At 41.5% G+C, this 25,777-nt stretch overlaps 1 long non-coding RNA gene across 2 annotated transcripts; it reads right to left on the bottom strand.

Annotated features, from left to right (window-relative positions):
- Positions 1–384: 384 nt before the first annotated feature.
- Positions 385–24,330, bottom strand: LOC142427453 (uncharacterized). 2 transcript variants are annotated; one of them, XR_012780066.1, is made up of 3 exons: positions 24,138–24,330; positions 21,068–21,194; positions 385–1,323 (listed from the first exon to the last, which is right to left on the bottom strand). It is a non-coding gene; the product is annotated as an uncharacterized LOC142427453 (long non-coding RNA). The 2 variants fall into 2 exon arrangements; XR_012780065.1 differs by lacking the exon at positions 385–1,323 and adding an exon at positions 15,440–16,059.
- Between the last annotated feature and the right edge of the window lie 1,447 nt (positions 24,331–25,777).

Raw genomic sequence — 25,777 nt, 5'->3', positions numbered from 1 at the left:
TCCAGTGCAGCTGGTGGGCTCTGGGAGACTTGAGGCAGACTAGGGCACCCCTGGATTCTCCTGCCCAACTTGTGGATTGGCCACCAGCGGTTAGGACACGGATTTCACTGCCAGTTCCCTGTAGGGGCTGAAGTGAGTAACAATTGCTGGTCCTTATGGTGATTCCCTAGCCTACATATACACTGGGAGTAGCTGATTGACAGTCAGAAGTAATGCCAAGAACATACTGCATCTTCAAATGGACAGCCTCAATGTTGATAACACAACCTTCTATTCCAATAATGGAGACAGGGTAAAGTAAATCTGTAAGCGTCTGGACAGAAACCTCCCTACAGGAAGGTTTGGACTTCAGGGATTGCTGAGGGCTCTCAGCCAGGACTCAGTTCTGGCAGACAGGCTGGAGGGGGGTTAAGAGCTGGCTGCCTGTCAGTGTCTCCATCTTACAGTTTCCCTTGGAGCTTCTCTCGATGTGAGGGTTTGTATCAACCACTGAATTAGAAACTTTGCATTGTAAGGGGAGGAAACAGTCTCCTATTTCCAAAGAGCAGAAGGACACATATGGAGTCAGATACACACAGAGGGCACAAGGAAAACATGGGGGATCTTTCAACCATGATGCAAATCTGTCCCCAGTAAGGGTATTGGGAGGCAAGGGCAGCTGGAATTTCCTAGAAGTTAGCTCAGTCCAGGATGAACCAGCAAGCACATCTCAGTGTCCTCAAGCCATAGTTGGGCATCGGAGCTGTCTTGTGTATTTCAAAAACTCTTGTATCTTAATCCCCTTAACATGTACAGACACTGACAGGGAATCAGGACCAAAGAGGCGATGGGTTTCGGAGGACACATTTGAGGGCCTGGAGCATTGTGCTACCTTGTGTAGAGTGAGGAGAGGTGCTTTCACTGAGCAAACCTCATCTACTGTTTGCCTTGTGCCGTGGATTGCATTGGCCCCACCCCCTCACAAATGTTTACAAATGACACGTGTCAGATTTCATAGGAGCATATTAATTTAAGTAGGTGTATTTAATTATAATTTAAACATAAATGTAATTCAATAATTAATATAATTTAAATGTCACTTTATTTCCATTTCAACATTCACCTACGCACAATGCTGTGAGCTGAGTCCAAAGGAAAGGTCCAGGTGTTGGAACAAATGCTTCCCTCTCGGCCCGGATGCATTCCAGGCCTCCAGCCAGGGCAGCTTGCCAGACCGATGGAAGTGCCTTCCTGAAACAGGGGTCACCATCCATGCATTAAGATTTTCAAACAGGCACGCCATGGGTTCTGGGATGAAACCTTCTCCTCCATGTTATTTCCTAGCTATAAAATCAGACAACAAAACAAAAATAAAAAGTTGTAATTTTAATCTGCAAAGTTTTATACCTGTTTACTGTACAATCATGGCATCCACATTCGGAGATGGAGGTGACCTGGACTAGTGTGCAGCTCCATTACAGTGTGAACCTTAAATTGTCCCGCCAACCACCAGCAACAGATGTCATGAGCTGCGTGTGCTAGAATGACCAGGTTCAAGTAAAGCCATGCCAGTCTGTGTGTGCAAGCTGAATGAATCTAATGCACTCCCAATGAAAAATATTATCATGTCATTTGCTTGAAATCTTAGATTTTGGTGAACCTCATGAGTATTTTTTGCAAAACTTTTGTTTATTCTCCTTAGCAAAATCTGGTTCAAAAAATCCAAGTGACCACCACCTTGTACTTGGATTTCTGCGTTGTTAAAATACATATTAGTTCAGATATACAAACAATCATTCTGTAACTTAGTGGTGTCAACTGTGAGAATGGAGAAAAATCCTTCTGATGGTGTATATAAATGAGAAAATAATCTAGATGGGAGTTAAAATTAAAAATATATATATATTTAGGGATAGTGCTACTGAGTTCCTGGTCAATAACATTATATATATGATGTTATACATATATATTCCAAATGAGATGATCTATGAATTTTGGTGATAAATTCAAGGTTGAGATCCCTGAGCAGTTATCAAGGGGTCACACGTAAAGGACAAATAGAGAGGCACACTTTGGTTGGAAATGCTCCCATTTCAGGTGAGCCAGAGTCCCCTGGGCAAGGGACATTTAGAACAGTCTGCACTCATTCCTACATTTTGAGAATCTGAATGGACCTCATTTAACCCAGAGTGCTTTTTGGGTCTGAGGCTGGTGTATTTTGGTTCAAGATCTGAAATATCGTTTATGGATCTTATTCTTACTTTGCCCTATCTACTAAACAAGTGTTTCCCACTTCCTGCTCTGAATAATCTCTTTACTCAGATTCATGACCCTTGAAATAGTGCCCACCTTTTCTAGGTGGCAACTTCTTCCCCGAGACATTATGACACATGAATCACTGTACTGACACCGAGACACTCTGCCACATGAATCACTGTACTGACACCGAGACACTATGACACATGAATCACTGTACTGACACTGAGACACTATGAGACATGAATCACTGTACTGACACCGAGACACTATGACACATGAATCACTGTACTGACACCGAGACACTATGACACATGAATCACTGTACTGACACCGAGACATTATGACACATGAATCACTGTACTGACACCGAGACACTATGACACATGAATCACTGTACTGAAACTGAGACACTCTGACACATGAATCACTGTACTGACACTGAGACACTCTGACACATGAATCACTGTACTGACACCGAGACACTATGAGACATGAATCACTGTACTGACACTGAGCTTTTCCTTAGGCATCTTGCACTGGGATATAGTGTGTGCGTTGCTTGTAAGATCCGTGGGTTTCTGATGATCGTGGCCCAAGGTGGGGAAATCCCTGGCTGATTAACAGTAGTAGGTGGCCAAAATCTACTAGAGACATCCTGCCAGAGTCGGCAGGTCATAAAATACAGAGACAGAAGTGGAGGGCAACCTCTGGTGCCAGCATCTGGCATGCCGCTTCCTGACCTTAAGAATTTGGACTGAAGGGCACCCACCAGCACGTAAACCATTTCAACCACGGTCATGGGTTTCTGTTGGACGTTGTGATAATTTTCAGAGCCCAGAAACATGAGAGGATATAATCAAGGGAGAAGAGGGTGGAAAATAGCCCTGAATGGCTTCCTGGAAGAGTTGAATATTTGAGGCATCATTAATCCCCAACTCCTTGGAATATGTCTGGCATTAATTCTTCTAAAACATATATTCCCACATAGAAAAACTACCAAGGACTTTGAGGAGGTTGATTAAGAGGCATTTTTAGATCCCTTGAGTTGGAAATACCTCAGTCCTTGGGTTTGCACCAGAAAGAATTCACACCGAAGCCTGGTTTGTGATCAAAGTGAATTTTATTTTTATAAAGGATAGAAACCGTTTTATAAAGGATAGAAACCGTTAGAGTAAATTGAACTAAAGAGAGAGCGAGAGCAGGAGCAAGATAACACGGCACAGCTGCTGCACCGGACCACAACCAGGCTGCTCTGAACCGTGTAGTAGCCGCTGGGAGAGAGCCATGATCTCAACGTTTTTGGCTTTTTCAAGGGAGGCGTGGTCGATGATACTGGTTAACCCCATTGGCTGAATTAAGCCCACCTGGCCTAGATGGCGTCCCACCCAGGTGTACCGGCTTCCTCTCCCAAAGTCCTGAATGTGAGCATGCCCTCTAGCCTTAAGCAGCTTCCAACTTCCTGTAAGGGCAGCGGGAGGCTTTGGCATGTAGAGGGCCAGCCCTCAGTTCTGCCTCTAGCTACCTCACAGCATCAGGGTCTAAATAAGGAATGGGTTTTGGAGAGTGTGGGGCAATGATGATACTCTGGGGTGGACCTGATGGTTTCAAGGAACTCTGTACTGTCCAGTCCTCGACACACAGGACATACGGGAGCCTCAGTCAGGGCAGGAGCAATGAAGGCTGGAGGGAGAGAATACTGGGCTCAGAAATGCTGGGTTTCCCTTTGACCATTCACACACACCTCTTAGGAAAAATGATCTCTTATTACAGACTAACACACAAATGAGTTCAAAAGAATTACCCTACAATGGACTTAGAAGAAACAAAAAAGCCTCTATTGATAAACACAGGGTTCCCTCCTATGCAAATCCTTCTTCAGACACTAGGTTGAAATCCCAGCCTTGGGCACTGAAGGCTATCAGTTCTCTTTGGACAGGCCTGTGGGTCCCTTGGGAAAGCACAGCTGTGGTCTAAAGATGCCATTGCTGTGTGTTCTCCTGTGCCTGATGACAGTTCCCCAAGGTGAGGGTCTCAGAGATCAGTGTGGAGTCTATGGGGATGGTTGTGACTGCAAGTGACGGACGGATTCCAATTATCTTTATTTATAGGCATCCTGCCCCTGGTGCAGCTTCAGGAGTCGGGTCCAGGATTGGTGGAACCCTCCGAGAAACTGTCCCTCACCTGCACTGTCTCTGGTTTCTCCATCACCAGCATTGGTTATGATTGGAACTGGATCTGCCAGACCTCAGTGGATGGGATACAGAGATTACGATGGTGATACAGATTATAACCCGTCCTTCCAAAGCCAACTCTCTATCACCAGAGACACATCGAAGAATCAGTTTTCTCTGCAGCTGAGCTCCGTGACTGCTGAGGACACAGCTGTGTATTACTGTGCAAGGATCACAGTGAGGGGAAGTCAGTGTGAGCCCAGACACAAACCTCCTCTGCAGGGGAGACATTGGGCAGCGGGGGGCTCACAGGTCCCACAGGACACACACACACCCAGCCCTAGACAGGCACATGTGAATGACAGGGAAGATTTCCTGTTGAAATTAGGGCTTCCTCTCTTACATCTTAGCATCTCCAGGGACAGTTTTCCTCCTCCCACCCCACCCCCAGAGTTTCTCCTCACTGCAGGCTTGAATGGAGGAAAAAATATTAAAGTGACTCTGAAACTTCATACTCTTCCTGGATGACCCATTTTTCTTCTCGGCAAACAGATTACCATGGTCGTTCTCATCCTCTCTGTTACTCAAAATCTGTAGACAATGAAATACAGGCATGTACACATTCATGAGTGCAGAGCACGATTTCAATTGCTCTGAGCTCACTGATCTATTACAGCCCCTGGTTAGGACTCTGGAGGTCTCTCTGACATGCTCCATGTGCACTGTGGGTAGTAACTGACTAAAAATCTCTAAGTCTGAGAAAATAATTGAGGTGACTTTGGGGGTTAAACATGTGACATATCCTTCGTGATGCTTTCTCCCCACTGTGTCCCTTGATGCAGAAACAAGTGTTCCAGGCACAGAGGGGAACAGCTGAACAGGAATGAGCTGTCTGGTTTGAGGACTCCTTTGTAAGATTACTCATTGAAGTCCCAAGGAAGGGAACACATGTTGGAAAGAAAACTTTAATTTCCAAAAGATAGAAAATGTATCACAAGAGGAGGACATTGCAGGCTCATATCGCAGAATGTTTTTAGAACTGAGAATAACGTGACTTCTCACGTATTTTGAACCTGTGATAAGGGGAACTGGTTTCTAGAGAAAGTACATCCTGTTTGGTAGAGTGTCCGCAAAACAGAGGAAAACGCTCAGTTAGAATCACAGACACAGTGGCTGCAAACATGGTCTCAAACTTAAGAGCAAGTGAGGATGGTTCAGGACTTGGAAGTTTACGTATTTCCTGTGAGACATTATGAGTAAAAGTGACTCAGAAACACCCAACAACATCTTTGATGGTGTGAGGTACAGAATATTGAGATTAATTTTGGTCAGCTAAGTGTAATTACCTAATATAATCACATATTATACCATTTTTAAATTTTAAAAATGTTAAAATTATTTAACATTTAAAATTCAATACATATAACATTCCTAATTAAGTTACAGCTACATGCTTTTCAATTAGAAAAACAATGTGTAATAAATAAGTAGTAAATACATATGCAAATAAAGGTTATTTACAACACCACTATCCCTGATGGCATAGTGGATTTCACATTGGGATGCTAAGTGCTAGGTCAGCAGTTCAGAATCACCAGCCACTCCATGGGAGACAGATGAGGCTCAAAAAAAGATTCACAAGATTGTAAATTATAGTCCAAATAATAATTGTAATCCAAATCCAGAGGAGGAAATAGTATCAGAGCTTAATTGTGAGATTCTGGCATGCAGAAGGCCACGGAGGACAGTGGAAGTTCAAAATCCATGTGCAGGATCTCCACAGGAAATACACCTCCTGTGATTCCCTCTCACCGTAACTGAGGGATGGAAGAAGGTGGTGATCAGAGAGTATTGGAGAGATGACTGTAGGAAATCAAAATGACACATCTGACTTGGATGATTAGCAACTTGTCATTCACTTGATCTCCCCTTTGATATACTTTGTGCTGAATCTGGGTTTTAACATTTTATGGGTTTATTTTTAAACATTTAGGGGTTTATTTCTGCTATGTTTGTCATTGTTGGTAGCATTTCTGATTCTCATATATTTTATATGTTTCTTAGTTTATGAAGCACAGGGTGGGTGACTCTACAGAGTAAATAACTAGAATAAGGGTAATGGGAGCTTCAGCAAGAGAGGTGGGGGAGGTAACAGAAAGGAGTTCAAGAAGGAAGAACATGTTTTCTGATTGTACAACACTGCTTCATATGATTTAACTATAGATGGGAAGATGTCTGGATTAGGTCCTAATAAAAGGGTTTTTGTTTGAATGAAATAACATTTTAAAACATAGTAGCTGTGGAACAAATGTTTTAAAGCATTTTCATTTTGAATAATCTCAAAATTCATTTTAATAAAATAATATTGCAAATTAAATAAGAAATCTAACATTGATATAATGTTATCTACTTAATAAAAAATTGCCAATTTCTCAATTAAAAAAAAGTTTTACGGTGCGTAAAACTCTAAGGAGCAGATCTACTCTGCTCTAGACAGTCACTATGATTCAGAATTCACTTGGTGCCAGTGAGTTATGTTGTGTTTCCAATTTGAATCTTATTTTGGTTGCTTATGTCCATTAGTTTGTTTTCTGTATTTGGTTGAATCATATTTAATACGATTGTCAGGAATTGATCTTTTTTCCCCATTACCTTGGTCTCCATAGAATCGCCTACATTGTGTTTTAGGTTAATGATGCCATCTTTTTCTGTCGCATCACTGATGGTATTATTTATAATATCTTTATTAACATGTTAATGGTTTTCCTTTTAAATATATTTTTGTCTGTGCTTCAATTTACAAGGTAGCTTAGTGAAAATAATCTTATTCTTCCTTCCATCTGTATTTTTCCCTTCTTTTGTAGTGTAAGGACGACTTAACAGTGTATTTCTGTTAAACCAATGCCTGAGGTCACCAGCAAAAGCACAGCTTACACACAGGCATTGGATACAACAGTTGTTTGCTCACACAGAGAAGAGACCGAAGCAGCTCATCATCAGGAGTGGGCTCCAGTCCCCACAGCCAGTGGTTTCACTCAGCAGCCAGTGCTGCAGTTGAACAACAGTGTTCCCTCCTCACCAGCAAAGATAGAGAAGTAGGGTTGTGCTAGGAGGTGGAATCTCCTGGAAGGCAGTGAGATGGTTTTGTTGTTGTTGTTTTGTATATTCCGTGTAATGTGAATAACAGTCAGGTTGGGGAATGCTAGCATGTGTTCAGAAGAAGGTAGAGGAGGTATGCTGTAGGACGCCAGCTCATAAAGAGTGTATTTGGATCCAGAAGCCTTGGGAAAGGCAGTCAGAGAGCAAGGTCATCACATTCCAGGAGCCAGACTGACACATTTGGTCCTAAGACCTAAGCACACCTGGGTCTGTTATGGACTCTGGGGAAGGACAGCAGACTGCACTTGAACTGCCTGCTTCCTCAATTTCCGATTCTTACTGGGGTTTATCTCAGATGTATATTGGCATTGGGGTTAACATTATTGAATTTTTGCTTTGTTTTTCTGTTTTACATTAGATGAAACGTGGAATTTATGAACATATAGACATAGCTAAGACAATAAGGGATTCTGGGGCCTATAGTAGGGGGTGGCGTGGAAAAAAGGGAACTGATGCCAAGGAGTTCAAGAAGGAAGAGAGTGTTTTGAAACTGATTTTGGTAACAATTATACAATACTGTTTGATGCACTTGAACTACGACTTGATAAGATTATTAGCACCAAATAAAATGGTTTTAGAGGAAAACTAAGAAAATAACTAAAATATTAAATACTATTCCATTACTAACAAGTTTTAATTTCATATTTCTGGCTTATATAACAATCTTCTATAGTTCAATATTTTCACTAGTTTTTTGAAGTGTTGTTCCCGTAAGACTTTCCATCAGTTGCTGATTATGAAGGAAAAGTTATCTTTCATTTTTAACTTATTTTTTCTCATGGTACATGTACAGGCAATCAAATAATATTTTCAACATTCTTCTCATGCATAACTAAGTGGCATTAGATTGTCATTATGCTCAACAATTGCCAAAAACTGTAAAATTTCCTATCACACACATCACAGAAACCCATAAAAAAGAATTCTGACTTGACAATTTCCTCCTTAACATGGAATAAATAACTTTATTACTTTCTTGCTTCAATTATTTCAATAGAAGCCTGCTTTAAGGGCCTTTCTCTTCCTGTGGAAAGACTGAAAGCTAAACTCTGCTCCGTACCTCCCTTGTCTTTCAGGCAAATCTCTCTCTTAATCAGTATTTTATTGTGGAATGCATCTCAATATCGTATCTGTATAAATATCTATGTCTATAGATCATACTTCCTTCTGCTATACCGAATTCAGATTGTCTGCAAGTTGTAGCACTCTCTACCTCCAAAGCTGTTCACAGTGAGGGAGGGTCAGTGTGAGTCCAGACATAAAACTAACCTCAGGGAGAAAGCGGACCTGCAGGGATGTTAAGAGCCACCAGCTTTGGGCCAAGAGAAGAAAGAAGTGAGGGCAGGAGCATGGATGAGGGACTGCAGTGCCGGGTCGGCTAGAACTGCTGTGCTGACCACTATGGTAACTCTACGGCCCAGGGCAGGAAACCTGCGGAGACAGTGCCAGGTAACACTCCTGACCAATAGCGTGAAAGCTTAGGGCCAGAAAAAATGTTGCTGTGGGACCCACAGAAGTTGGAGGACAGTATGAGGCCAGGGAACACCTCTCCTGTAAGTGATGGGATGCTGTCAGCAGGGCGCTCTCTGAATACACTGAGCCCAACACCCACCCGGTAATAATTCATGGAAGAAAATGGAATTTCTTTTTATTTTTGTGGTTTCTTTTAGCCTCACAAATGACCCTGATGTTAGGAAACCTTTTCATTCCAACTCTAAATAGAGAATATAACATTGAAGTACCTTTTACTTCTTTCCAAATACTGTGAAATAAAACAGGGGAAAGAAGAATTTGGGATGACATACACTTGTTTCCCTGTGTGTTCAGATGGATGAAAGATTCAGGTGACCCCAGTCTTGATTCCAAACATGAGGATAGAGATGGTCTTTAATTTCAATAGATCATTTGGGTACTTTCGACGGGAATGCACATAAAGTTACACTGAACTTGAAATCTGCACAGATGTGCATATGGTTGGTAGAGTGAAGACCTCATAGGACTGTGTTCTCCCAAGGACTCCACCAGCATCGCGTTTCTCATCTGAGTGCCAGAGCTCTGGGCTCCATTCGGCCCTGTCCACCTTTACATACAAGTGCACCTCCCACATGCAAATACCAGCCCCGTGAAACCGCAGCGCGCATGTACTGAAAGTCCTATTCCTTTTCACCCGGAGAGCATTTTCTGGGTGTGACAAGTCTTATCCACAAGAACACGAATTGTGTGTGGGCTTCCTTTTCTGGTGGTGACTCCGGGAGGTAAGTGCTTCAGGCACTCCTACATGAAGTCTAGGGTGGCAGCATCGCAGCCCAGGACTCTGTTTCTCTTCATCCCCAGGTGTCCTGGCCCAGGTGCAGCTACAAGAGTCAGGCTCTGGACTGGTGAAGCCCTCACAGACCCTGTCTCTCACCTGTGCTGTCTCTGGATTCTCTTTAACCAGCTATGCTGTGCACTGGATCTGCCAGGCTCCAGGAATGGGACTGGAGAGGTTTGGTGTAATAGATACTGATGGGGGCAGAAAGTATAATCCAGCTCTCCAATCCCTAGTCAGCATCACCAGGGACACCTCCAAGGGCAAAACTTATTTAAAACTGAGCTCCGTGCATCCTGAGGACACAGCCCTGTATTACTGTGCCAGACACACAGAGATGGGAATTCGGTGTGAACCCAAACACAAAACTTAGTACATCAAGTCATGGTTTTAGGAGACGTGAAAGAGATAAGTCAGCGACGTTTTCCTCTCAAAAGCTGTAGTTTCCCCACCTTGTCAGCACCTCTCTATGGACCACCAAGCACAGACTCTAGGGAACCTTCATGTATCTGAACTTGCCTTCTTCTCATTGGAATGGGCTTTGTCGATTTGACCATTTATTGAAAGGCAGACTTCAAAGTAATAGTTATCGGTTCAATCTGTTGACAATTCAGGGAAATAACTAGTCCTGTTTTTTTGTCAGTTAGAAATATTATTTTAAAAAAACCCAAACTGACTGCCATTGAGTTGTTGATAATTTATAGTGACGCCCATGTGGGTTTCTGAGATTCTAACTGCTTATCGGAGAAGAAAGCCCTGTCTATCTTGTTTGGAGTGGGCACTGGTATGCAGATCTCAGCCCAACACATAACCACTATGTCACTAATGTGAGTATAAAAATATTAATGCAGGAAAAATTTCTCAAGTGAGCTCCAAATTTTCTCCAAGCCATCAGATGGATGTTCAGTGTTTTCATTCCAGTGAATACTCACAAGTGTAGGTTTATGTAATAAATTTAACTTAGAATGATCTAAATAATACTGAATATGTTGAATTGTTATTGAGTTGGCTTCAACTCGCAGAGATCCCAGGTACAACAGGAATAAATACTGCCCGGAAGTGCACTGTGCTCACAGTGATTCCTCCGTTTGGACTCACCATAGCAGACTTTGTGACAATCCAGCTCCTGGAAAGACTGTCTTTTTCACCGACTCTAATTTACCAAGCATAAGACCATTCTCCGGGTTGTGGTGCTCCTACCGACATGTTCAAATGAGGGAGATAACGTCTGACTTGAATGCTTCCAAGAAGCCAGATGTGCTTATTCCAAGACAGACCTGTTTGTCCTTCAGGCAGCCCACAATACAGTTAATATTATTCTCTAACACCATAACACAAGTGCATCAATTCTTTTGATATTTCTGGTAGGGTATTTGACCTTTCTTAGAGTCACTCTTAGTTATCCCAATTGTGGCAGCTGTTTCTGACACTACAGATACTGTCCAGGGTTGCTACAGAAAACACACAATATATAGGACAGCATACTCTACGTATGCGACAATGAATACTCAAGGAGCAAAAAATAGCAGTAGCACTGATGTTGAAGAAATCTATATGGTGTCTTAACACTGGACAATATGAACAGGAATGTTCATCTTCAGAATATTAAGTTGATGCATGTAAGTTATGCTCAGGAGAACCTGGACCAAAAAAGTATGTGGCACAATGATTAAATGCTCAACTTTGAGCCAAAAGGTTGGCAGTTCAGAACCATCCGGTGACTCCCCTGGTTAAAGACCTGCTAACTTTCTGCCATCAGTATTTCAGAAAAGAAAATCCTATTCAGACAGTTCTTCTCTTTCACGTTAAACTTCTTTATGAGTCTCTAACAACCATCCTGCGCCCATGTAACTTTGGATGCTTAAAGCTCTATAAATATGTAGACATGTGCTACCAATAATTACCCAAGACACAGTGAACTTCAACGTAAGAGCAATGATACAGTGAATTCTGTTACATATTTCCCTTTGTTAGGTGTGTTTTCCTGCATAAAACACATACGATTTCCCAAGCACTGTTATTTAACCTGGGAAGAATGTTGTGTATTTTGATTTCTTTTTTATTATGTTAAGTGCCACAGAGTCAGTTCCTATTCTCAATGCCTCTCTCAGCATCATAATTGCAATGGATATTTTGAGCTCATTGAAACAGCCATTGTGTCAATCTATCTCATCAAGGGCCTTGGTCTTCATTGATGTCCTACTTTATCATGGTTGATATCTTTTTGAAGTGACAGGAATGATAACTTTCCATGAAACAAGGTCTCACCATCCTTGATTCTAAAGCACTCACTGGCTGTACTCCCTTCAAAACAGACCTATTTATCTTATTACCAGTCTGCCCCACAGTACTTTCATCATTCTTTTACAACACCATAAGTCAAAGGCCATCTCATTTTTTCTATGGCCTTCCTTATTCATAGTCGAGTTCATATCTATATAATAATATTGAAAATATCATGACTTGGCTTCTAAAAGTGACAGTTAAGAAACCTTGTACTATGGGCCTGTTGGTGGAGAGACAGGGCTATGGTGGTGCTGTGGGATCAGATGTGGTTGCTCACCACAAGGTCAGGGATTCAAACCAGACAAGGGGTCCTCCTGAGTAAGATGAACTTGTCTATTCCTGTAAATAATTATAGGCAGAGAAAGCCTAGCGAGCAGTCCTAACCAGTCTGATAGGATTACTATGAGTCAGAAAAGATGCACTCACAGTGGGTGTGGTTTTGGTGGAAGAGATTGTTCATTTCCGTGCATAAGCAAATGTGGCGAAGAAAGCTGATGGTTCCCGGCTATCAAAAGAGATCGTGTCTGGGGTCCTAAAGGCTTGAAGGTGAACAAGCAGCCATCTAGCTCAGAAGCAAAAAAGCCCACATGGAAGAAGCACACCAGCCAGTGCGATCACGAGGTGCCCAAGGGACCAGGTATAAGGCATCATGCAAAAAAAAAAAAAAGAATATATGTATGTGTGTGTGTATATATATATATATGCATATATATATATACCATATTGAATGAAAGGGGAAGTGCAGAGTGGAGACCCAAGGCCCAAGTGTCGGCCACTGGAGATCCCCTCATAGAGGAGTTTAGGAGAGGAGATGGGTCAGTCAGGGTGCGAGGTAGTACCGATGAAGAACACAGCTTTCCCCCAGATACTGGATGCTTCCTCCCCACAACTACCATGATCTGAATTCTACCTTGCAGGGCTGGATAGGGCAGAGGTTGTACACTGGTACATATGAGGGCTAGAGGCACAGGGAATCCAGGGTGGATGATACCTTCAGGACCAAGGGTGTGAGGGGCGATGCTGGGAGAGTGTAGGGTGAGTGGGTTGGAAAGGGGGAACTGATGACAAGGATCCACATGTGACCGCCTCCCTGGGAGAGGGATGGCAGAGAAGGGGGGTAAGGGAGACTCCGGATAGAGCAAGATATGATAAAACAACGATGTATAAATTACCAAGGGCACATGGGGGGGGGGAGCGGGGAGGGAGGGGGAAAAAAAAGAGGACCTAATGCAAAGGGCTTAAGTGGAGAGCAAATGCTTTGAGAATGATTGGGGCAGGGAATGTATGGATGTGCTTTATACAATTGATGTATGTATATGTATGGACTGTGTTAAGAGTTGTATGAGCCCCTAATAAAACGTTAAAAAAAAAAAAGAACTGTGTATTTCTGGTTTCAAAGAAGCCATGTGAAGTCCAAAGTGATGGAAGAGTCAACTTTTCATGTTGTCGATACCCAGTTTCACAAATATCCCATGAGATCTTGAAGCCAAGGTGATGTGACACTTGGATACACCACAGGGGATCAATGTAGTCTCCAGAATGCTTCTTGTAGTCTTATGTTCTTGGAACTTTGGTTCTGCTTCCTTATTTCTGCCTATCTGGATCAGCCTATTAATATGTTGGTCTCAAGTTCCCAGTTGTCAGACTTGAGATGAAAGTATTTAATGAACTAAGTGACCAACAAAACTCCCTTCACTGATCCCTCTGAGTACAACTGTGCTGGTAGGACACATTCAATGTGTACTTAACCAGCCTTTGTGAAGGCAGGCTGTCTAGGACGTTGCTTCATAGTCTCAGCCTAGAATTGTGTACTATCACTTTGTATACAACAACCGGAAATATAGTAGGGACAGAAAATGGATTGAGAATAGTGGCAAGTGAATCCATCATTGAACTAATGAAAATTAGGAAATAAGATTTTCCACATTTAATTCATGCAAAGGGATTCTCTCCTTTGTGAAATCTCTGATGTGCTTAAGACACCACTTCTGGCTGAAAGCTTTACTGCATTCATCACATGAAAGGTTTTCCTCCGGTATGAATTCATAGATGAGTTTTGAGATGTGCTTTCTGAATGAAGCCTTTGCAACATTCACTACATATATGGGATTTCTCTCTCTCCAGGATGAGTTCGTGATGAACAATGAGCGCATTCTTCCTGAAAAAGGCTTTTCCACGTTCACCACATACATGGGGTTTCTCTGGAGTATGAGTTTGCTGATGCTCAGTTAGCTCACTGTACCAGATAAAGGCGTTTTTCCACATTCACCACATACATAGGGATTAGCTCCTGTGTAAACTCATAGATGAATTTTGAGACCTCCTTTCCGAATGAAGCTTTTGCCAGATTCACTAACGTACATGAGGTTTCTCTCCAGGAGGAATTCCCTGATGAACACTGAGGTCCTTCTTCCTGATAAAAACGTTGCCACATTCACCACATACATGGGGTTTCTCTCTGGTGAGTTTCCTGATGAACAGTGAGCATGTACTTCCTGAGAAAACCTTTTCCACATTCATCACATACATGGGTTTCTCTCCAGTATGAGTTCGTAGATGATAAGCGAGAGCAGTCTTTCCAATAAAGGCTTTTTCACATTCACCACATACATGGGGTTTCTCTCCAGTATGAGTTTGCTGATGAACAGTGAGTGAAGTCTTCCTGGTAAAGCCTTTGCTACATTTATCACATATATGGGGTTTCTCTCCAGTATGAGTTTGCTGAAGTGAGAGTGATTTTCTGAATAAAGACTTTTCCACATTCACCACATACATGGGGTTTCTCCCCACTATGACTTTGCTGATGAACAGTGAGAGCAGTTTTCCAAAAAAAGGCTTTGCCACATTCATCACATGCACGGGGTTTCTCTCCAGTATGAGTTCGTAGATGAGTTTTCAGATTTACTTTATGAGTGAAGCCTTTGCCACATTCACCACATATATGGGGTTTCTCTCTAGTATGAGCTCTCTGATGAACGGTGAGAAAAGACTTCCTGGTAGAGGCTTTTCCATATTCACGACATACATGGGGTTTCTCTCCAGTATGAGTTTGCTGATGAACAGTGAGAGCATTCTTCCTGATAAAGGTTTTGCCACATTCATTACATATATTGGGTTTATCCCCAGTATGAGTTCGTAGATGAGTTTTGAGTTGTATTTTCTGAATGAAGCCTTTGCCACATTCACCACATACATGGGGTTTTCCTTCAGTATGAGTTTGCTGATGAACAGTGAGATCACTCTTCATGGTGAAGTCCTTCCCACATTCAATGCATACGTAGGGCATCCCTGCCACATGAGTTTCACAACATCCCTTGAGGTATGATTTACTGTGATAAGTTTTGCCACAATCCAAGCATTTATAAAGCTTTTGTCCTTTGTGAGATTTTTGATAATGTTCATTGAGTTGGAACACGTTATTGTATTTTTGCCCACACTGACAGGTCTTATCTAGTATATGAATGAGCTGGCATTCATAGAGCAAAGACTCCTCAATGAAGGTCGTCCCACATTTATCACCAGTGTGTGGTTTCTCAATTTGATCAGATTCCTGATGCTGTGACTTCGAGATCCTGGATTGTTCACTCTCAGAGAATTTCATTTCAGTACAAAATTGCTCTTGCTCAGTGTGGAGGAAATTGTCCTCATCTTCCTTGAGCACAACTGACTTCTGTGTTTTGTTGCTTCTGTTCTGATTTAATTTCAGAATGATTAAATCTGATTTTACTATTTTTCCATGTAATCCAAACAACTCATACGTTTCCTTTGGAAGAAAATAATTTCTGTGCTGATAAACAGTACTTTCCAATGTATTAAATGTATACTATTGTTCCATTCTGTCCATGTATCTTTCACATTGCATGTGTTCAAGCAAATGGTCGGCATCTTTCTGGATTTCTATAAAAGAACAGAACATTGATTCTTTTCAAAATCTTGACTTACAATGGACTCCTTAAAATATGCATCGATACGAAGTAGATCTTTAGTGACAACCCTCTTATATGAATATAAATAAAACACTATGCTTAATGTTTATTGCTCATTGGAAGAAATACAAGCGTGTAAATAATCCAAATGGTAAAAATAGTTATTGTAGAACTCTGGTTGGATATGAAAGGATGAGTGAACACAGATTTGGCATTTGCTTAAAGAGGTATATGAAAATGTACAACAAATGTAATAGAAGGAAGACATTGAGAACAATAGACCACAGGTCGGATAAGGCTTGCTAATTCCAGCCGGTCGGGCTTACATGTATTCTATTCATCAAGCTTTACTGAAAGACAACTGAGTACTACATAAAGTTGGAAATGTGAAAATTGCAGAATGTTCTACTTGGGGGAAAAGCATTTTTAGAAGTATATATGAAAGGTATTGTGGTACAGAAACATATGCTTTATGTTTATAGAGCCTATATTCTAGCTTACACCACTCATCTTTCAGTGTTGTCCTGCGGTGGCTTGCATGTTACTGTGATGCCAAAAGCAATGCCACCAGTATTTCAAATAATAGAAGCAGGATCAGCCATGGTAGATAGGTCTTAGTGGAATCTGCAGAAACAAGGACTGGGAGGAAGACCTGGGGATCTACTTCTGGAACATGAACCCCTTAGGTTTAATGACAAGGAAATAACACTGACGAAGTACCAACTCCTCAAAGTAAAGTCAACAGTAATGACGTGAATGGAGGAAAACTTGACTGAAAATGAGAAAAAATAGCTGCACACATATTCTAAGAATGTGGAGATGGAATATATGAAGTATTAACAACAAAAATCTGCAAGTTTTCAAAACAAAATGGAATGTTTAAAAATCGATTGTGTATGATTATTAAACTTAAATAGACTGGTATTGTCTACTTATAATTACATAATCACGTGGTTTAAAAGGCTAAGAATGACAAATGAAAGAAGCCTGGCATCGTATCCATCATCAAACAGTACATGGTAATATCTTCGCTAAAGAATAATTCTGTCAGTGGAAGGTTAATATTCATATGCCTGCAAGTAAGACCAGTTATAAGTGCTATTTAGATTGGTACACCAACTGTTTAAGCAAACGTAAACCGTGGGGAATCCAGCCCCACACTCAAATGGGCCCTTAGGAATAGTGTGTGCAATTAAGGAAGATAAAGCAGACAGCAAAACGGAGAAGAGTGGCCTCATCTCCAATCCCAGAATAAGACAGCGAGGTCATTTAACAGTGAGTTTATATAGTAGCGAGCCATGCAAACCTTCAGAAGGCACGGACACAACAGAACAGAATAGTGTGAACGTGGGAATATCCTGCATTCTTTTAGAACACTTCATGGTAAGTATTAGGCTGTGGGAAACTGAGGACCTAGAAGAGAGGACACAGCCTAATTGCTTATTCTCAGAATTAAAGAAGATTGCAAGGCCAGGCATTTGGGTGGAGGGAGGAATTCACATTTGTATATTGGAGAAGAATCCAAGTCACATTCTCCTAATTAAAAATTATCCTCACAATATCCTCTCATTATAGTGTTACCTTAATGATACCTCATACAAGCACATGGCTTATTACTATCTGCCAGCAATTTTAACTACAAGAGCAGACATGTTGTTTTTGTTCTCCCCACTGAGGAGAGAGTTACTTCAATTCACCTGCACTCACAACTGGTTTTCAGTTGCTCACCCAATTATTTCAGGGACCCCCAGGGTAAAAGTCCTACCTACCTTGTTAGGTAGGTAGGTGTCTGTGTGTGTGTGTGTGTGTGTGTGTGTGTGTGTGCTGGGGGAGGAGCGGAGGGGTGGGGGAGGGAGATTGCAAGCCCTGAGACTGTATAAATTGGTGAAAGAATATAAAGCCTTTTTATTTCTGCCCTTCAATTATACAACCCTCCCATAGGACCCATCCAGAGGGCATTTAAGAGACAAAGGGATACTTGACTCCTTGAGTGATAGCAACAAAGGGAACCTGATTGCTTTTTAAGCTAGGCATCTTTTAGTTGAGTAGCAAGAAGTGAGGCGCCTGTAGAAGCTGTATACTAACATCTTACTGGAGGGCAGTTGTGGAGAAAATTCTATCTGGAAATTGTGCATTTCAGCTCTAGCTTTATCCTTGGGACTTGTGGAGGTTTTCTTCTAACACTAGTACTGGTCTTCCAAGCCCTGAAGTCAGGAGTAAAGAGATAAGGCTGCTTTCATCCAGGTTCTCTTTTCCACAATAAAGAAATTGAGGGTGGGGAAGGGAGGGGATAAAGGAGAGCAGATAGAAAGGAAGTCAAGAGGAAAATGTTTTGAAACTGTGGTAGCAATTGTACAGTGATTGAACTATGAAATGTTATATCTGTAAGAGCTCCCCCAAAAAAGATTAAACATATATATTGAAAATTTCACATGACTTTTATAGTCTGATATTGATCAATCATACAATCATGTACACTGATGAACGTAACATTTGGGGAAGTTGTCAGTAGGTGGAAAATGTTACCTCCATGACAGAAAGGATATGCAAGTTTAGCAATAAAAATGTGAGATGAATGATGAATTCATACCAAATTTCTTATTAAACAACAGAAATGGAAACTATACATATGGATATTTCTGAATGGAACACATGAAAATCAAATCAACCACATCCCTAGAAAGAAATGGTGGAGAAGCTCATTAGTCAAAACATGTCCAGGGGTTAACTGTGGAACAGACCATCAATTGCTCAAATCCAAGTAGAAGCTAACCAAAATACCTAGATCACAGAGCTGAGAGACTATGTAAAGAATAAACTGGAGTAATAAAAGACTGATGACTGAAGACTAATGACTGAGACCAGATGAGTTCTGGGATGACACAAAAGAAATCATACATTTAGAAATCAAAAGGATACTTCAAAGACAAAAAAGAAAAGAGAATGATATTGATTATTCTATGCATTGTTTGAATTACAGTAAAAAATTCTGTTGGAATGTCCTGCAAAAATGTTCTTTAGAAGCAGCAAAGGTCATCTTTTGGGTTGAGGACCTGTTAAGAAGGGGTGGGCCTAAAGAAGGCACACTGCATAGTAAAGAATATAAAGCAGACATACGCTTAAGGAAAAATCCAAGAATACAGGATGTTAAAAATGCCCTTTCCACTTACAAAGTTATTGGAGGAACAGGCAACTTAAAAAAAAATCTTACATGACGCAGGCGGCCATGGTGCAATTCAAGCACAGGTGAGCCAATCTGGCAAAGCCCCTGGACCCCTAACCCTCAGTCCTGTGCTCATCTCCCTCCTGCCACAGGAACAATTAGAACGTGCCAGAAGTTCCTGATTCAGGTACAACGAAGACAGCTGTTGGGATTGCTGCGGAACTGCACTGACAGAGGAGCATGGAAGCCATCCTGAAATCCTCTCCAGGAAGCTGTTGGAAGAGCCAGACAGGAGCTTTCTGACAGTGGCAGTGAGGAGCCTGCGGTGGCCCCCAGTGAGCCTGTGCTTCCCAGTCCCAGGCAGACTCCGGGTCTGCCTCAGCAGCGCGCTCAGCTTTCCAGAGGCAGCATCTTCGGCCACAGCTCCAAACTGACTGAAGGGAAACAAATCCAAGTCATCTTCGTCAGGTTGTATGCAGCCCGTCTGGGAAAAGCAGCCCTGCTGTTTTAGGCAGTTTTGTACTTAGCTGTCTGACAGGTCTGGTTTCTGAAGCGTTTTGCATCCTGTGATCAAAGTCCATTGTGCCTGCACTCCCAACCCGTCCCCTCCTTCCTCCCATGTGTATGCGCGTGTGCACACATTGGAAAGCGGCCTGTGTGATACTAGATGAAGTGTGAACAATTGGATTTCACTTTGAAAGTCTCTTGGGTGGGTCCTAAGCAGAGCAGGTCACTTAGAATTAAAGTATTTGTACTTTTCTAAGAAAAACAAAACAAAATCTTACAGGTAGAAAAAAATTGAAGGTGCGGTGCAAAATTACATGCTAAGCTGATAACAATTTCTTGCTAGGAAGGTGACTTTAGATACCTGAAAATAACCGAAGTCATAAATGTGTTTCACCAAAAGGAGCAAACTATGGAGAAACATGTCTGTTAAAGAATTCCAACAGACAAGGCAATTTGACCGTCTCTAAAAGAAAATAGAAAGAACTTATTTCACCAGAATGAGGAAAACTTTAAAGGAACAGGAGAACAAATGAGAAAATGGGCACCAAAATCTTTAGAGAAACTCAAAGGTGGGGAGCTAAGAAAGCACAAAGGAGGCCCATTTATGGTTCGAGTTGAACATCCAAGATGGTGCTCCATCTGTTTGGAGAGAGGCTTGCAAGATGGATATTCATAATAAGAGAGACGCATATAAGAGAGGGAAAGTTTTGAGAATCTTAAAGAAAGAAAATTATGGAAGCAAACATACAATAGTATAAATCAAATAAATGGAAATTTAATCTCATTTAGAGCTACAGGGGTACTTTTCTCAACTGCTAGGAAAAGTGAGTGCTCACATTCAAAGAAGCACAGACTTTTATGCATTTTCCAACATCTATCATGGATGTGAGGCCTTCTGCCCGTTGAATCAATACCCCCAGCCTATTACCCTTAAGGTATTTTGACTATACACCTGATAAAATTCCACTATAGCTTGTTTCTAATACCGACCACAGTTCTCCTTGTTACAATTGAGAGAAAGATTCTGGGGTGACAACTAGATAACCTGTTCATGAGAAATTACACAATCTTAGACACACCAAAATTAACCTAAAGTTTGTAAAGCCTGCAGAATGTTGTATTTCTAGGAAAATAATGTTCAAAGGAACAAAGTGTTCTCTCAAGGGCAGAAGACCCAACCCACTAACTTAAGACCAGAGGATGCAATGAGAATCTACCTCTTTGAGAACACCACAGACACTGCAAAAATTTTAACACATAAGACAGGAAACGCCAATGACGAGGCCAATGACTTGAGAATTCTCCTCACCAATGGAAACCAGGTTGCGATAGTTCTCCAACATCACATCCTGATATAGGGTCTTCTGAGCAGGGTTCAGGAGCTGCCATTCCTCCCAGGTGAACTTTACAGCCACATCGTTGAATGTCAGTGATTCCTGTAGAAAGAGGAGTCGATTTAATGGCGTATTTTATACTTGAAGATTTTTAAAATATATCTTACAGTAAAGAAAGCAAAACAGTAATAAAAACTATTGTGACAGTGCATTCCATAATGTGTGGAAAACTGAGGACTTGGTAGAAAGTATTTGACCTTATTTCTACATTCGCAATTATGGGGACAGAACACGAGCCCTATTTCCAGAAAGGTCCCCACTGTTCTAAGAAATGTTTTCAAATACACATTCATATAGCTCTCCATTAAGGAGCAGTGTTAAAGGAATTACCATAGTAGATGAACAGTTTCCGTGCCTGGCTACTTCATTATGCCTGAAGGTTACCTGTAGATCAGAGAAATCTGGTTCTATAGCTAAGCCACCATAAATGTCACAAATACCTGGGGAGGGCTCAGGGTGGGATTGAAATCAACTAGCACTAGGTCAACAGGGTGACTCACCATCCTGCTTATTATGTTACCCGCTGATGATAGTACCCACTGACTATGTATGCGCTAACTGCATGACGTGCACGCCTATGGAAAGATCTGTAAACTCCAGTACATATACCCATTGGAAAATACATTCACTTTCTCAGTCCTGACATAGGTTGAGGAGCCCCGTGCCACACTGGTCTGTCTTTAATATTTGCCACAATTGCAATGTCGCTCCTGAGGATCACTGTTCGAGTGTAGCGGACTCCCGTGCTCTATAATAATGCACCCACTCATAACATTAGAACTTTGAGGTCCAGTGAAACTATCTGAATGAGCTAGAAACAGCCAAAATTTATACTTGCACAAAGTAGATAAACACCTGTTTATTATCAAATGGAATTAGGACTTCTAGCAGTATCAGTGTCAACAATTATCAGGAAGAGTTCAGATGGGGGAGGTCAAACATACCTCAACTCTCCACATTTTTGTTAACTCTTAATCAAGTCATTCCTCCCACAGCACTCTATGTCTCATTGATAATCTGTTGCTACGGTCACACAAAACTCAACAGATTAAAGTGGTCTATTAATGAACAAGGTAAAACTCGGGTTCAGGAACAAAAAGATATAACTGAGAACCAAGATCAAAATGTTCATAGGCAATATCTCCCTTCCTGGATGCAGTACAACTTTCTAAGCTCTTAAATGTCACCTTAGGACAAGCTCCTCATGACAACCTTAGGACAAATTCTTCGCAGCCACTTTCAGACCAGATTGCCTTAACTTTAATTGCAAGGTTCTCTTGCACTTGCCATCTTCCACCACATGCTCTCCAAGGGGTCTTCATAGTTTTGTTGGGTGGGCCTCTGGAGCCCTCCTAACCTTGCCTAGGCAGGGAAGGTGCTAGGTTGACCCAAGAAGCCATCATATCAAGAGGGAGAGAGAGAGAACTGCCTGCACGCATGGTATAAGAAAAGACAGTGAGACATTGGTTTGTTGATTTGGCTTTGTTAGACCCTGAAGCCACATAGTTCACATTGATCCCATGGATTAGGGATTTGCCAATTTCAATAAATGCATGAGCCATTTCCTTGAACACCTGTGAACCCCCTGTGTGACCTGACTTGAGAACTTCCCCTACTCCATGAGTCAACAGCTTGCGGTATGACTTTCCCATTTGGGTTCCTCATCCCCTGCAACTTATTATCTGACCAGATTCAACAACTTCACTTTGTGAGGCAGTGGACTGTTGTCTGCCCTGATGATCTGGTTCATCAGCCTTTGCAAACACATGAATGAGGAGAACCGTACAGATTGATCCCTGACCTCTATACAGATTAGGGACTCACCAGAATCCACATCTTGATGAGGTATTTGTTTACTTGACGAATATTTAGCTTTGTGAGATGCTACAAAGTAAATCATGGAACACCGTGAACCTCTATCTCATAGGCACTCACTCATCTACTGCTGGTTCTGCAAAATGAACGTTAATATTCATGGTTCAAGAGCTAGACTGATGGAGATAATGACCAGGGCAGAAGGGACACAGTGACAGAGTCAACGGTTACAGGTCCAGAAAGGACTTTTCAGCCAAGATAGTGAGGCAGGCAGGCAAGATCAAGAGGAGGATATCCCCCAAGGAGATGAGAGAAGGCTAGACAGATGGAACTATGAAATGAGCTTGCCTCCGTGGGTAAAATGTCTGAGAGGGACCGAAAGAACAAGCCTGCCCTGAAGAAGAGCAAAATTTTCTATATGGCTCTTTAATATGAATCCCAATGTGCAGCCTATTCATTCTGATACCAAATTATATGCTGTTACTTAATAAAACTTGTACCTGTGGCTCTGGACTGTACATTTGCACAGGGCCACTGCAAAAAGTTAATGAGCACAGTAGGAGAGGACTGTGGGAACAATAACTGGTGCCATCACTGGAAAAGTATGGAGAGTACAGGTATGCTTAAGCTCTGCCTCATATGAATCCGACCTGACGTTGATGGTTGATTCTCTCTCCTGCATCTATAGTTAGAGGAGGGGAGAAGATGTCAATCATTTTTGAACCACTGTTGGCTGAGGTTAAACATTTGGGTTTTCAATTTTAGATTCATTAATGAAAATGCGGCTCTTTTGGAGATTATGTAACACATCACCTTCAGAAAGAAGCATTAAAGAAACTTAGTCAAACAAAAATCCCATGGAATACAGACACTTCTAAAGAAATGATCTTATTTCCCCTTAAAAACTAGGAATAGCCTATAATTTGAATGACTGCCATAGTTTGGCCATAGAATAATGATTTAGATGATAACGTGATCCCAAGAATCTTCAGAGACGCATTATGTTCAATGTCTCCTAATCTCAAGCCCAATGCTGAAATCAGAGTTCAAGTTTATCTCTAACGTCTACAATTTCAAATTTCCACTTTTCCAATGAACTGGATCTGTATTATGCAGGTTTCCACAATCCCAGTATGAAATATAGAAAAGGATAAAACACATCAGAATCACCTGGGCCTTGGTAATTTTCTTCGGTCCTTAGAACACTGTCAGCAACTGGGATACTCTATGTTTGTCTTATCTGGATCAGCAATAAAGATGTTCACAAATTTCAATCTCTTATGAGGACATCCCAGAAATAATAATACCAAAATCAGGAACTTCTTCCTCCTTCCTGTACGCCGCTGCTGGTGATACACAATCTGCAAGCTGATGGGAGAATACAATGTGAATAACACATAATCTGTAGGTCCAAAAGCTATAACAATTCCCTTCCTCTGACTGCACAAAGTCCTCAATACTGTTAACTGTGCCCTTACTGAGTGATGGAAAAATGATTTTATCATGAGCAATAAAATCTAAAACTCATAATCTTCAGACATGTGAGTAAAGATGGCTTTATAATAAATAGAGATTGGACAATCAAACATACATTGGACAAAGTCAAACAAGCTGTCAAAAAGAAACAAAAAGCAGGATCCCTACCTCACAGCATACGTAACGATCAATTCCTTACTGTGTGATTCTCAAGGAGAATGATAAATCAATGAACCTTGAAGATGGTTATGTTAAGTAAAGCAGCTGGAAACATTTTAAAAGGGCTATGTAAAAAAGCTAGTATGAAGTGAACACTATTTTCTAGAGGAACTATACATTGTAAAATCACTTTAGAAACACTGTAAAACTCCCCATCAAGTAGAGTTAGATGTATAAGCTGCTGAGGGGACACAGGAGAACTGCTCGACCGAGTTTCAAAGACTGTAAAGACATGACAAGCAGTTAATAGGTATGTACCTCTAACCTGGAGATTAGCAGTCCAACCCTTAACACACGTCAAAACAAGGGTTCCATATAAACACTTATATATCATCTATTACATTGAATTTTTTTTATATACAGCTTTCCTCAAGTTCCTAAATGCTTCTTTTCCCCCTCAACCCCAACCCCAAGTATCATGATCTGAATTCTACTTTGCAAGTAGGGATAGAGCAGAGGATGTACACTGGTGCAGACAGGAGTTGGAAGCACAGGGAATCCAGGGCGGATGAAACCTTCAGGGTCAGGGGAATGAGTGGTGATACTGGGAGGGTAGAGGGAGAGGGGTTGGAAATAGGGAACCGATTACAAGGATCAACATGTGACCTGCTTCCTGGGGGACGGACAACAGAAAAAGGGGTGAAGGGAGATGTCAGGCAGGGCAAGATATGACAAAACAATAATTTATAAATTATCAAGGGCTCATGTGAGAGGGGGGAGCGGGAGGGAGGGGGAAGATAGGGGACCTGATGCAAAGGGCTTAAGTAGAGAGAAAATGTTGTGAAAACGATGAGGGCAAAGATTGTACAGATGTGCTTTACACCATTGATGTATGCATGGACTGTGATAAGAGTTGTATGAGCCCCTAATAAAACGTTTAAAAAAATAGATTGAAATTTATGTACAGATTTTGGAATGAAGTAAGAAGTATATATCCCCATAGTGAGTGCACTTTTGAGTCCAAAGATAAATGATGTTTTAATGTAGCATTATTTGTAGTAACCTAATGCAGTTTGACAGTTGACCTAGGCAGGCCCGTAGAGAGGAGCTGGCTGGAAAGGAGTGCAGGCAATCTACTTCAAAGGCATTCTCCCCTGGGGGAAGATGATCTACAT

Source organism: Tenrec ecaudatus, chromosome 15, assembly GCF_050624435.1.
Source record: "Tenrec ecaudatus isolate mTenEca1 chromosome 15, mTenEca1.hap1, whole genome shotgun sequence".
NCBI lineage: Eukaryota > Metazoa > Chordata > Mammalia > Afrosoricida > Tenrecidae > Tenrec > Tenrec ecaudatus.
The sequence above is the reverse complement of the archived record's forward strand: the minus strand, read 5'-3'. Positions and strand labels throughout refer to the sequence as shown.